The following is a 15,456-nucleotide window of genomic DNA, read 5'->3' on the forward strand; positions in this document are numbered from 1 at the left end:
GTGGCTCAGCTAGTAAGAGCACCAGCTCCAGTGTCGGGATGACCTGGGGATCAAATCCGGGCTCAGATACTTAGCACCACACCCAGAAATAACTGGCCATGTAGCCTTGAGCAAGTTACTTAACCCCGATTGCTTTAAAAAATAAATAAATAAATATTGCACTTGATCTTGACAAAAACTCTGTGAGGTAGATGCTATTATTATCATCATTGCCATTTTATAGTTAAGGAAACTGAGTCAGACAGAGGCTAAGTGACTAGTAGATGCTCAAAGCTATATTTGAACTCAGGTTTTCCTGATTTTAGACCCAGAACTCTATCCGCTATGCCACCTAGTTTCTTCATTGGTAAAAATGATGGTTTCAGCTAAAAATCTCTAAGTCCTAAGAACATTCTCTGAAAGGTTGTACCTAATCAGTTTCCCTATAGTCTTAATTTATTAAAATTTATTATACAACTACTGTATATAGAATCCTATCCTGTACAATAGGAAAGATGTAAAGTTTAGATAAGACACACATCCTGTCCTCATACAGCTTATGGCTTAGTAGAGGGATGAGACAGACAACTACAATTCACAAATTTTTGTTAAGGTATATTAGAGAGACTCTTTCCTGCCCCAACTCCCCTGCTAGTGTGCTATATTAAATCTGAGGAGTAAGGCCAGTACCAGCAATGGAGATGAAGGAAGGCTACATGAAAGGTGTGGCAATCAAGCTGTGATTTAGAAGAGAAGTAGGAATTTATAAGGAAAAAAGACATTCTAGTAAGCATATTTTAGGTATAGAGAATAGGGTAAGCAAAGGTGAGGAAAGACAGAGTTGGAAGTACTTGGGCATGTTTGGGGAAAGATAGTAGTCTAATATGCCTAAAGCATGATTCATGGAGTGGAATAATAGAACTAAGGCTGTAAAGATATCGTGGAACCAAATTATTGAGCAGTGGTTCACAAAGGGTGTGCCACAAGCTTCTCACAGGTATGCCATAAATAGCATGGCACTTACAGTTTTAATTACATGTGTACACAATAGTGTCTCCATTCATAGTTCTGACATTGTCCCATGAGCAAAAATTTTTGAGAACCTCTGTTATAGAGGGTTCTGAATGTCATGTAAAGAATTTGAACTTTATTTGAAAAGACATAGGGAGCCATTGAAGTTTTGTAAGAAGAGAAATAACATGATTGCATTTATGCAAAAAGTGCCTGTCAGCAATGTCAAAGTAGAATCTGAAGGGGATCAGGTGGAAGTGAAAATATCTGTCAGGAGGCTATTATCATCATCCAGGAGGATGCTAAAGAGGACATATATTAGAATAGTGGCCTTTCCGTCTCCAAGAGCCTCCGTGAGAGCAGCCCCCGCCAAGTCAGCCCACCTGCAGTGGAACTGCTCCAGTTTCCTCATCAAGTGCAACAGACACACAGCACCGAGCCCAACAACCTCAAGGCCTGAAACTCGTTCTGCTATAACAGGCTGATCCATCAGAAGACAAGGGGCATTGAGCCATGCGGCCAATGGCAAAGGCATGGTGGTGGTGCTGAAACGGTGGGCAGATCGGAGAAAGCCTGCCACCTCCTACCTCAGGACCACAATCAACAAAAATGCTCGGGCCACACTTAACAGCGTCTGGCACATCATCCGCAAGAATAAATACTGGAAAGATCTCCGTATGGCCGCTCTGCACGGGGTCAGTGCCATCCTTCAGAGCCAGAAGCCAATGGTGGTGAAGAAGAAGCGAACCTGCCCCCTCCCCCAGAAGCACCTAAGGTGCCAGGCCTACCTTTGGCTAATAAAGTCAGACTGTCTACCCCCTCCCCCCAAAACAAAACAAAAAAAAAAAGAATAGTGGTCCTGGGAATAGAGAGCAAGGAGTAGATATGAGAAACCAAACTAAAAAAAAAAAAACAACAACAACCCACATCTGGAGTATTGCCTTCAAATGAGACACCATATTTTAGGAAAGACATCGACAAACTCCAGTATGTGCAGAGGAAGGAGTGATAGTGTCATCGAGGAATGACTGTCAACACAAGTGAAGGTATTTATACCCTGAAAAGAAAACCTGGAGATATGGATAATAGAGGACAATACCTAAAGACATGCAGAGGAGAGAGAAGAGTTACTATTAGGACCAAAGTGTCAGAAACAACTGAGAGGCAGCTATCAAAATAATGAAGAATTTTCCAACAATTAGTTATCTTTCGATAGGAAGTGATATAAGTACTCAGAAAGAGGTAGGATAATGCTCTATTGGCTTATTTTAGAGACAACACCTGCATTGAACAGGTATGGGGTCCCACATGACTTCAAGTACACATTCCAACTTTTTACAGTTACTCTTTTAGTCTAAAGATTCACCAAATTCACCCTGGTAAATCATGCCTACCTCGAGAATGTGAGCTCCTTTGAAGGACTCTATTTTAGGAATGGACCCAGGCAAGACATCCTTTATGTCCATTCTGCCTACACTTTTTAAAAAAATTTTTAAAGCAATTGGGGTTAAGTAACTTGCTCAAGGTTACATGGCCAGTTATTTCTGGGTGTGGTGCTAAGTATCTGAGCCTGGATTTGATCCCCAGGTCATCCCGACACTGGGGCCGGTGCTCTTACTCACTGAGCCACCTGGCCACCCCTAAGCAATTGGGGTTAAGTAACTTGCTCAAGGTTACACGGCCAGGTGTTTCTGGGTGGGTGCTAGGTGTCTGAGTCTGGATTTGTTCCCCAGGTCATCCCGACACTGGAGCTGGTGCTCTTACTTGCTGTACTATCTAGCTGCCCCTTGCCTATACTTTTGATTCATTAATCCTGACTTCTTCTGCATCTCCCTTTTGTGTGCGGTCTTTCTCCATTATTACTTAAGTTCTCTGAAAGCAAGGAATGTCTTTTTTCTAGTATTTGTATCCCTGGTGCTTAGTACAGTGCCTGGCATATAGCAAGTGCTTAATAAATACTTGTTCTTTTGCCTTGTCTTAAAAGAGGAAAAATAGTCAAACATAGAAAGACACTCAATGTACACTTGGTGACTGATTGATACAACTCTTGAAACTCCTGTGGGGCATGAATAGCATAAACATGGACTTGCTAACCCAAGTCTAGGACATTAGAACTAGGGTTCCACCTTTTTCCTGTCCATTTCCCCTAAAATTTAAAGTTATTAGTGTTAGAATCTAAAGAACATCTCATTTTATAGAATGAAGTGTAAACAAGTAGAACTTTTTGCCCTGTGAAATGTTACAGACTGAAAATATAAACAGATTCAAGAATATTCAGAATTATTTCAGTATGACAGTTGATGAATCCCTAGTGCATCACTTAGAGAAATTAGGAACATCATGACAGTTCTCTGATGAGAGATTTTCGGTGACTTCCTATCACTTACTAATGAAAGTTCAAATTCTTTTATCTGTCATTCAAGGCTCTCCATACCTATATCTCCAAAGTCATCTCACAAAATTCCCTTTATCCACTCACTCTATTTTCTGCTCTGTGAACATTCCACAAACGCTCTCACTTCATTGCTTTTGTTCAAGCCATTCCCAATAGCTGAATAACATCTCTCCTTTTTTGACTTGATGAATTCTACTTATCCTTTAAAGTTTAGCTGACATGTGACCTTCTCCACAAAGGTTTCACCAATGCCCTGGACAATAATGTTCTTTCTCTTAAGACATGATAGTACTTTATAATTCACTAATGGAATCATTATATAATATTGCATATTACAGAAATCTTTGTAACCCTGCCACCCTAATTCCCACCCTACTAGACTACAAGGTCAAGGTTTTTTTTCTTAAGTAAACTTTTTATCTTCCCTAGCACATAACACAGTACTTTGTGCACAGTAGACACCTAATAAATGCTTAATGAATTGTATTTGGTTAGGTTGTAGATAGAGTTGTCCAGACTGGAAAAAAAGATGAGGGTCAGAAAGTTCTGAGGCCCTCAGGTTCATCTGATTGTGTTCTGTGAACTTTGATGAAAGCATCCTCTGGGGGTTAGAGAAGGTTGGATCTTTGACCAGAACAAGGAGAGTCCATAAGATTCCCCGAAATCAACTTTGAAATTCTGCCAGAAGAACTACCCGTGATGAATAATTGAAAAGTGCTCTAGTTTTCTTTTTTCCTACCCTCCAAATCAAAAGAAAAATAATGTTAGATCAAAACCTTCAAGAAGAGTCTAAAGCAAAATATTCAGACAAGATATGGGTGTTTGGAATAGGGAAAATCTTCCAACATGCATCAAAAGAAGCCACTATTTTATGAGATGTTTTCATGTGGGATGTAGTACTTTGGGACTTGAAAAAAGTATAGCTCTGCATTATAGGTCATTAAACAGTGAATCTTTGGGGAAAGAAAGTAAAGGTAGGTATAGGACTTTCAACCTAATAGAAAAGCATTTTCCCTCCATTTTCTCATTTGAACAACACAATGATCCTGTGAGGAAAGCAAGACTGATTTTTTTAAACTGGACCTGTGATTTCATTGGTTTAGGGAATTCCCACTGAATAAACTCCTACCACCAATGGAAATCAGCAACTACTCTTCTGCTTATGATATTAGAGAGTTTCTTGGGACAACACTTCCTTTCATGTTTTCATTGTCTAAGGTACTGGGGGGAAAATGAAAATTATAGTGAATTATTATTGTTATTGTTATTAAATATAATCATCTGAAAATGTTTAAAAATCCCCTGAACAGTGGAAGTCAGTGTCTAAGGATTTGTTTTGGATTCTCAAACATCAAGAAGAAGGTAACAAGTCATGCAATGAGTTAACTTAGACGCCATCATTCAATAGTCTGGAATACCCACAACCCTCTAATTCTGCTCTGATCTCTTTCACTCCCTAAATCTTTGGTAATTCCCTTACCCTCAATGGTCTTCAGTTTACTTCTCTGTAAAGTGAAAGGGATGGACTTTCTGGAGTCTTAGAGTGCAATAGTAATGATCTATTTGTGTGTCAAGTGTCAAGACCACCAGGCCACTTCTCCAAGTGGGAGAACCAGTTAATGAGAAGTTAATGAGTCAACAGTAAATGAGCTTGTCAGGGAGATAGCCCAATGTGATAGAAAAACCACTGGTCTTGGAAACAGATCTCAGGTCTAATTCAAACTAAGTGACTCAGTAGCTAATTTCTCTAGGGAAAGTAAATCCACCTCTCTGTTTTTTCATCTTATAGAATCTTGGGATTTGTATCTATAAGTGACCTTAGTGATCATCCTTAACATATTACTTATGAAGAAGAGGTTGAATGACTTGCCAAGGCTGACCCAGATATTCTGTGTCAGAAGCAAGCCTTGAACCTACTTATGAGACTGACTCTTCCCATAACACTGCCTGTCTAGAGTAATGATTGCCTGAATTTCACTTGAGGGCAAAGAATGGTGTAGTGGAATAAAGATTGGATTTAGAAGTAGAAGACTGTGGTTAAAATCCATGGTCCATTTTGTATCACCTAGGTGATCATGGACAAGTCTCAGCTTCTCTGGGTCAATCTCAGTTTCTTTATTTGTAAAATGCGGAGGATGGACTATCGTTGGTTTTCAAAGTGTGGTCTGTGGACCACTGGAGGCCCTTGAGACCTTTCAGAAAATCCTCAAGGTCAAAACTATTATCATAATAATACAAAAAACATTATTTACTTATTAAAGTGATTTTCTTTTTCTAACTACATGTCTACAGTACATGTGAGCCTAGATTCATAGACTTAAACCAAAATAATGTATTATAACATTGAATGTATAAAGCATATGTGAGAATCCAATTGTCTTTTACTAAGTCAGACATTGAAGAGATTTGCAAAAATATGTTTAAAGAAATGATTCTTCTAACCCTTTTTTGTTCTGGAAAATATGTGTGATTTACATTAACATGGAAAGATATTTATTATTATTTTAAAATTAATAAATATTTTTAAAATTATCAGTTTTAATTTCTTCTATGATGAATATTGATAAATGTAACCCATATCAACAAAAACTGTTTGGGGAGAGGATTTTGAATTTTTTTTTTTAATAATGTGAATTTTAAAATGTGAAACCAAAAAGTTTGAGAACCACTAGAAGAGATGATATCTAAGGTCCCTTATAGGCAGCTAGGTGGTGCTGTGGATACAGTACTAGTCTTCCTGGAGACAGGAAGACCTGAGTTTGAATTTGACCTCTGGCACTTATTAATCCTGTGACCCTGTGCAAGTCGCTTACCCTCTGTTTGCCTTAATCCACTGGAGAACGAAATGGCAAACGACTCCAGTTTCTTTGCCAAGAATATTCCAAATAGAATCATGAAGAGATGGACATGACTGAAATGGCTGAAGAGTAACAGTAACAACAAGGTCTCTTATAGCTCCTAGTGGGAGAAAATGGAGCAAATAGCCACTGAGTGGCAAAATTTTGAACGGAACATAGATCTTTTGATTTCAAGACCAGTGGTTTTTGTACCACAGGTAAGAAATATTCCTGTCAAGCTCAGTTGAAGATGATTCACTAACTTTTTACTAATAGGGTCCCCCACTTGGAGAGATGACCTGTTTGTCTTTGCATAGAAGTAGGTCCTAGAGTTCAACATACATGTTGTCAATTACTCTCGAAATGGAGCCCTAGAGAAGAGAAAGGACTTGCCTAAGATTTAGTAAATGGCAGAGCTAGGACCAACATATATATCTTTCCTTATGCTATTTCATCTTAAAATAGTTGGGTAGGTTTGAGAAAAGTCAAGTTTGAAACCCAATGCTAATCAAGGCCTATAATTTACCTTACATCAATTCTGACTCTAAACAGTAGTTAATATTTATGGTATGATCTTTAGAATTCACAGGCTGTTCTCAAGAGAGGTTTTCTGACCTTGAGCATAGATACCAAACAGAGAGAATGAGGCAGCTGGTAGAAGAAGGCAAAGAGAAGATAGGACCTTCTCTGAAATTTCACACATTGATGCTATGATGGACTTAACAGCACTTCACTGGGAGACAGGAATCTTGGGTTCTTTTCCATTTATGTCATTTACTAGATCTTGACCTAATAACTTCCCATTCTCCCCCTGTAAAATGAAGGGGTTGGATTATATTGCCTGAAAGGTCTCATATATTAATCTTGTAAAAATTATACTACCATTGTAAATTCTAGCATTTAATAGTCTAAGGTTCCTTACTGATAGTTGTAAAATTCTCTATTTTGAGGTGCCTTCCTACTCTTATATCCTATACTCTAAATTTCCTTCTGGATTTAGCATTCTATATACTAAAGACTAATGACATTGCAGCTTTTAGAAGGAAGTACTTTGTCAGTAGTGTTCTCATACTCTTCCAAGGTTCATCTCTGAGTAGTCATAAGAGCTTCTCTCTACCATCCTCCATAACACCCCCACATGTCCATACAAGATGTCAGAAATCAAGGTTTGTAGGAGCTTTAGGCCAGGGAGCCTGTACCAATGTCATCCACCATTCATTTCAGCCATACTCCACAAATATTGTCCATGATACTCTTGCCTATGCCAGATGCTCCTAAATTCTAACCTACTTCACTTCTGAAAGCGATGCTAATGATATTTCAGCAAAGGAAAGGTCCATCTGTAGGACCTGTTGGCATTGATAACCCATATCTAAGGCAACAGCAGAAGCACTTTGGGAAATGCATTAAGCTTGCAAATAAACTGGACTCTATGGATTCTGCTGTTGGCCTTTGGCAAATGTGTCCATGGTACAAATTTGTGATTAAGTGAGTCACACTACTATTCTCTCTCTGAAGGCATCATTATCTTCTCAACATATATTTGATCATTATTCCTTACAAAGTGTTTTTCTCACAATTTTGGGATTGTTATCCCCATTTTTAAAGATGATGAAACTAAAGCCTAGAAAGGAAAAGTGATTTGCCAGAGGCCGCTAGGTACTGAGGGTCAAGGTTAGAACTCAAATCTTCTAAATTTTCCTATTTAGGAAATCTATTTCCAGAAACAACTAGTAATCAAAAACAAGCAATCAAGACTCTCAAAAGGCTTCTGAAAGTTTTTGTTTTGTCTTCAAGATAAGGGGTTAAGTCATCTCTGGAGTCCCTTCCAGGTTTGATATCTTGCTAACGGAGGGACCTGTCCCATCTTTTAGGTTAACACCTAGATTTATAGCCAGGTTTCTCTTTCTGACAAGCACCAGGTGGAGAAGAAGACCAGACCACATTCCAGACACAGTGTTCTTGGTTCAGCCAAAGTGACTTGACTCACTGATGTTTCTAACCTCATTTTCTGTTTGCTTTGTCTGCTTTCCTTCAATATCCTGACTGTTGAGTCTGGAGCTGGAAGTGATATTTACATTATCTATTTCTTACCTTCTTTCACAGATGAAAAATAAATAGGCCAAGAGAAGGTTGATATGCCTGTATTTGCAAGGAGTAGAGCTGGAGTTCATGCTTAGAACCTTCCCCTCCACATTCAGTGACATGCTGCCTTTCTTTGTATTTCTGACTCTAACCTGATAGTGTGACCTTATCTCTCCATCTCTCCTTTGCATGCTTGTTTGGTAATGGAAGAAGGTGTGGACTCAGTCAGTAATATCAACTCTGACTTCTATAAGCTATGTGATCATGGGCAAGTCATTCACCATTCTGAAATTTTTTTTGACTTGTTAAATGGGTAAAATAACATTGTAATACCCAACTAAAAATATCATCTCCTCCTGGAAGCCTTCTATGATCCCCTCAGTTAATAATGAGCCTCCCACTCTGTCCTTCAAGGTACTTTATTTTATAATTATCCACTGTGCTTTCTATCAATTATTAAATCGACAAGTATTTATTAAATGTCTACTATATGCCAGGAGCCATGTTGGTTACTAGGAATACGAGCACAAAGAATGAAACAATCTCTATAGCCAAAGAATTTACCTTTTAATGCCTGATAGAAGTACAGTTAATCCTCAACATTTTCTAATTTCCATGATTTCAAACATTCATGTGATCTTATTCGTAACCTCATTTTCACTTTCCCATTGACAATTATATTGGTAACTATGTGGATTAGAGAGAAAAAAGAAGTGTGATGTGCATGAGTTTGTGGAGCCACTGGTATCCTAGTAGGCACTTCACTGGTCTTGTTCACCCTAGTTATAAAAAGCCCCCTGTGTACTCAATGTGTGTTTCCATTATTTTCCTTTAAAACTCAAGTTTTATATTATAATTATGCCACCAAAGGATAGTGCAGTCATTTGGGCTCTAAACCCAAGCATGTCAAGTCTGTGATGTGACTTAGTGAGAAAATAAAGGTGTTAGATAAACTTCCTTTCAGAATGTTTGCAACCTCTGTCAAGCTGGTGTGTCCTTCACAATCTCCAAGCCATCCACCAGCTGTGAAAGACAAAGTATAAAAGGTGATGTCAAGACCTTGCCAATCCCTGAGTCATCTGACAGCAGTAACTAAAGTCCCAGCAACCTCTCCCTTGACTTTCAGAGGGCAGCCAAGGTACAGAGGTTTACAGCAGTATAGTACACAGTACAATGCCCTTACACCACCATCTGACACAGTGGAAGTTAAGATTCAGGTTAGAAAATGTTTTAGTTTTAAGAATTTTATTTGCTGTATAGCATTTATAGTACTGTAGATTTCTTGTGTTATGAAAATTGAATATTGTCTGAAATCAAGTTTTTTTGAGATGTTAGCACAAAAGGTCACAGAATTCTAGGGAATTACCAGTGAGGAAAAAATGTTTTACATGTTACCAATTTTATTTTGTGTATTGAATTTTATGGGTTATTTCATGGTTATTGTGTTAGGGAAAGTATTTCTTTCTCTCTCTCTCTCTCTCTCTCTCTCTCTCTCTCTCTCTCTCTCTCTCTCTCTCTCTCTCTCTCTCTCTGTCTCTCTCTCTCTCTGTCTCTCTCTGTCTCTCTCTCTCTGTCTCTCTGTCTCTGTCTCTGTCTCTGTCTCTGTCTCTGTCTCTCTCTCTCTATATATATATATATCAGAATTAATGTTTTGCTATGAAGAATTGCATGCAGAAAAGTGTATTTTCAGCACTCTCTACCAAAAAATTATAGTTTTTGGTGGTGACAGGAATCTAACCCCCTATTTTCCAAGGGTTCAATGTATCAGCATTCTCATTTTTAACTTTTGTGCTGTTTTCTAGGAATGTTATCTCCGTGAAAATTGAGAATTGACTGTGCATATTAAAATGTATATGTATACAGAATAAACATAAAGTGAATAAATACAAATAAGTACAGTGTAGCTTAAGAGAGAAGGCACTAGCAGTCAGGAGGCTCTGGTAAGGCTTCATGCAGAAGATAGTGACTGAAGTGAACTTATAAAGTTCACTTTAAGAAAGATTCAGATTCTTCCAAGACTTGAATTTTGCAGTATTATATATTATATTTACATGTATTTACCTGCTTATCTGCATACCTTCTTAGTTTCAAGTGCCATACCAACCATTCAGTTTAATAAATGTTGCATTGTGTGGTTAATAGGGATGACTATCATTGGTCATCATGATCTTTAACTAAAAGAGATATCATGAGGAAAGCACTTTGTAAATTGTAAAGAACTATAGAAATGGAAACTATTACTGATATTATTTATACCCTGAATTATACCCCTGACTGATTAGTCTAGTCTCTGTTTTCAGCAAGAAAAAGTGAGTCATTTTCCAAGGGCAACTTATGAAGATAAACATTTGATGTCAGAAGGCTGATTGTTAAATTTTCCATGGGAGCATTTCCACCTAAGAAACTGGGAAATGGGGCAAGTTAGGGCTTGATATATTGTTTTCTTAATTGTCCAGACTTAGGAAAGAGATGGAGTAAATGTTAATAATGCAGATTAAATATAAAAGGTTATTCTGCAAACATTTTTCTTCTTCTCCTCGCTCTTGGAAAGCCTATTGTTCAATCAGTACATTGCTTAATATAAAAATATACAAAATAGATACAAGTTTGTTTTTTTGGTGGGGGGAGGGGAGACAGCATTTAATTTCTTAAATTAAAATAAAATTAAATAAAATAATAAATAAATAAAATTAAAATAAAAAACAAGGAAATTCCTCTTGTAGGAGGAGGCTTTTAAGATAAGCTTGGAAAGAACCTGGAGATCAAGGAACAATTGAGAAGTCAATAAGGGGAAACAATAAAAGCAAAAAAATAAAAATTACCTGAGTCTATCCTGACAAATTTTGTTGTTAAACAGCAGGAATTAAGCCTCTGAGAGACAGCATGAATGGGCTAGTTGAAAACACAGCAACAACAACAATCCTAGGCTGGAAGTCAGGGCATAAGAGTCCTGCATGAACTTTGAAAAATTACTTTACCTCTCTGAATATGGGAGTTGGGCTAGGTGACCTTTAAGCATGAAATAAAATAATGTATGTAAAATGCTTTGCAAATCTTAAAGCCAAGCTCCAGTTTCCTCCTCCTTCCCTTCCACCTCTTTTTTATCCCTCCTTTTCTAATATTCTATTATATCTAAGGGACTTCTAGCTGACCTATGTTCTAAGAAACGTTAGGCTATCATTTTATATTGTATTTTGTTAACAATTTATGTGCTAAGATCCTAACATTATGTGTTCTAAGATCCTTATAGGTATGACATTCTCTGTCATAGGACCAATGGCCTGAAAAATGCTTGGCACATGATAGATTCTTAATAAATGGTTGCTGATTGATGACATTATTAGAGATTTTTTTAAACTGGATTTTAACTTAGCAATCATTTAGTACATGTTCATTTGACATCTGAGGAAACTGAGGCCCAATGAGGTTAATTGACTTGTTCAAGGTCACAGTAATAGTACTTGTCACTTTCATATAGTACTTTAAGGTTGACAAATTACTTTTCCAGTTCATCCTCTACTTAACTGTCAAATTATTTTCTAAAGTTCAGTAGTGACCATGTCACAATACTGATTATGATCTATTCCATAAACTCCAATGGCTTCCTTGTACAACTTATAGCATCGTGTAAAATTCTGTTTGGCATCCAAAGTGCTTCACAACCTGGACCCCTTCTATCTTTTCAGCCTTCTTATACCTTCCTCCCTTCCGCATACCCTGTGATGTAGTGACACTGGCTGCCTTGCTGTTCTCCAAGAAGACACTTCATCTCCCAACTCCAGGGATTTTCTCCGGTTGTCCCCCATACATGGAATTCTCCCTCTCCTCTGCCTCCTGGCTTTCTTCAAGTCTCAGCTAAAATCCCACACTGTACAGGAAACTTTTGCTAATCATTCTTAATCTTAGTGTCTTCATTCTAATGATTATCTCTCATTTATGGAGTATCTTTCTTGTTTATACATAGTGGTTTGCATGCTGTATCCCCCGTTAGACTTAAGAGCAGAAAATATCTTTTGCCTTTCGTTGCATCCATAGTGCTTAGCACCACAAGTAACAAATAGTAGCATCTTATAAATTGCATGCTGGGCTACCTACTGCTCACAACAGTCCTGCATAGGAGGCAAGTACCGCAAATATCACTATCTGAATTTTATTTATTTTTTGTTTTTTTTTAAGTGTAATTACCTTTTTGTTTTTTCCAATTACATGTAAAAAAAATTTAACATAAAAAAAAAACTTTGAGTTCCATATTCTCTCCCTTCCTCCTACCCTACCCTCTCTCTTTGAGAAGGCAAGAAATCTGCATGTGTAGGCATACAAAACATTATTTCCATAGTAGTTATGTTGTAAAAGAAAATATAGACCTAAAAAAACCCTCAAGAAAAATAAAGCAAAAAAATTGTGCTTCAATTTGTATTCAGACACTGTCAATTCTTTCTCTGGGGATGGATAGCATTTTTCATCATAATTCCTTCAGAGAGTTGTCTTGGATCATTACATTGCTGAGAAAAACAAAGTCATTTCACACTCATCTTACAATATTGCTGTTACTTTGTACATAGTATATTTCACTTTGCATCAGCTCACGTAAGTCTTTCCAGGTTTTTCTGAGAGCATTCTGCTCATCATTTCTAATATCACAATATTATTCCATCACAATCACATAACACAATTTGTTCAGCCATTCCCCAGTTGTTGGCATCCCCTCAATTCCCAATTCTTTGCCATGAGAAAAGAGCTGCTATAAATATTTTTGTACACATAGGTCCTTTTCCTTTTCTTTTTTGTCTTTTTATTATTTTTGTTTATTTTTAGTTTTCAACATTTGTTTTCACAAGATTGTGAGTTACAAATTTTCTCCCCATCTTTCCCTTACCCCTCCCCAAAATAGTGAGCCCTCTGAATACCCCTTCACCCAATCTCTTCTCTCCTATAACCTACTGCCTGTATATCTTATTTCCCAGTTGCATGTAAAAAGCATTTTTTTTCTTTTGGGAGGGCAGTTGGGGTTAAGTGATTTTCCCAAGTTCACATGGCTAGTTAAGTGTCTGAGGCCGGATTTGAACTCAGTTCCTCCTAACTCCAGGGCCAGTGCACTGCACCACCTAGTTGCCCCAAAAGCAATTTTTTTAAACAATTGTTTTTAAAACTTTGATTTCCAGATTCTTTCCCTTCTTCCCTCCTCACCCACACCCACTGGGAAGATAAGCAATTCAATATGGATTGTACATGTGTAGTTACGCAAAATGTTTCCATAGTAGATATACTGTGAAAAACTAACTATATTTCCCTCCATCCTATTCTGTCCCCCACTTATTCTATTTTCTACTTTGACCGTGCCCCTTTTTCAAGAGTGTGTGTGTCTAACTACCCTATCCCCCAATCTGCCCTCTTCTTATCCCCTCTTATCCCCTTCCCTTCTACTTTCCTGTAGGGCAAGATACCCAATTGAATATGTATGTTAATCCCTCCTTAAGCCAAATTCAGTGATAGTAAGATTGATCTTCCCTTTCACCTTCCTGTTCTTCCCCTCCATTGCAACAGTTTTCTCTTGCCTCTTTTATATAAGATAATTTACCATATATTATCTGTTCCTGTCTCTTTCTCTCATTATATTCCTCTGCCACCTCTTAATTTTATTTTTTAGATATCATCCCTTCCTATTCAACTGATCCTGTGCCCTCTGTCTATGTATACATATTCACATACATACACACACTTACATATGTATTTATACACACATATACCCTGCTATATAAACATATATGTATGAATACATACACATATACACACAGACACAACGGACATATTCCCTTCAACTATCCTCATACTGAGAAAAGTCTCATGAGTTACAATTATCATTTTTCCATGTAAGAATATAAATAGTTCAGCTTTAATAAGTTCCTTATGATTTCTTTTTTCTGTTTACCTTCTTATGATTCTCTTGCTTTTTATATTTGAAAGTCAAATTTTCTTTTCAGCTCTGGTTTTTTTCATCAAGAAGCCTTGAAAGTCCTCTATTTCGTTGAATGACCATATTTTCCCCTGAAGCATTATACTCAGTTTTGCTGGGGAGGTGATTCTTGATTTAATCCTAGCTCCTTTGACCTCCGGAATGTCATATTCCAAGCCCTCTGATCCCTTAATGTAGAAGCTGCTATATCTTGTGTTATCCTGATTGTGTTTCCACAATACTCCAATTGTTTCTTTCTGGCTACTTTTAATATTTTATCCTTGACCAGGGAGCTCTGGAATTTGGCTATAATTCCTAGGAGTTTTCTTTTTGGTATCTTTTTCAAGAGGCAATCAGTGAGTTATTTAAATTTCTATTTTGCCCTCTGGTTGTAGAATATTAGGGCAATTTTGCTAAATAATTTCTTGAAGGATGACTTCTAGGTTCTTTTTTAGATCATGGCTTTCAGGTAGTCCAATAATTTTTAAATTATCTCTCCTGGATATATTCTCCAGGTCACTTATTTTTCCAATGAGATATTCCACATTGCCTTCTATTTTTTTCATTTGTTTGGATCTGTTTCATAATATCTTGATTTCTCATAAAGTCATCAGCTTCCATTTGCTCCAATCTAATTTGAAATTCCTTTTCCATCTGGACAATTCAGCTATTTAAGGCATTCTTCTCCTCATTGTCTTTTTGTGCCTCTTTTGCCATTTGAGTTAGTCTATTTTTTAAGGTATTATTTTCTTCAGTATTTTTTGGATCTCCTTTAGCAGGCTGTTGACTCACTTTTCATGATTTTCTTGTATCATTATTATTTCTCTTCCCAATTTTTCCTCCACTTCTCTTACTTGATTTTCAAAATCCTTCTTGAGCTCCTTCATGGCTTGTAACCAATTCATATTTCTCTTGGAAACTTTTTTTTTTAAGCAATAGGGGTTAAGTAACTTGCTCAAGGTTACATGGCCAGTTATTTCTGGGTGTGGTGCTGAGTATCTGAGCCCGGATTTGATCCAGGTCATCCCAACACTGGAGCCAGTGTTCTTACTTGCTGAGCCACCTGGCTGCCCCTTCTCTTGGAAAATTTTGATGCAGGAGTTTAACTTTTGTTGACTTCCTCTGGTTCCATGTCTTGATCCATTTTGTCCCTAAAAAAGGATTCTATGGTCTGATTGTGCTTCCTCTGCTTGCTC

General features: G+C 37.4%; 1 pseudogene; it reads left to right on the forward strand.

Annotated features, from left to right (window-relative positions):
• Positions 1–1,178: 1,178 nt before the first annotated feature.
• On the forward strand, positions 1,179–10,140 carry LOC138150492 (large ribosomal subunit protein eL28 pseudogene; annotated as a pseudogene).
• The last annotated feature ends 5,316 nt before the right edge of the window (positions 10,141–15,456 follow it).

Source organism: Petaurus breviceps, unplaced genomic scaffold, assembly GCF_028583685.1.
Source record: "Petaurus breviceps papuanus isolate PSGF00001 unplaced genomic scaffold, PetGlider_PUasm1.0 90879, whole genome shotgun sequence".
Lineage (NCBI taxonomy): Eukaryota > Metazoa > Chordata > Mammalia > Diprotodontia > Petauridae > Petaurus > Petaurus breviceps.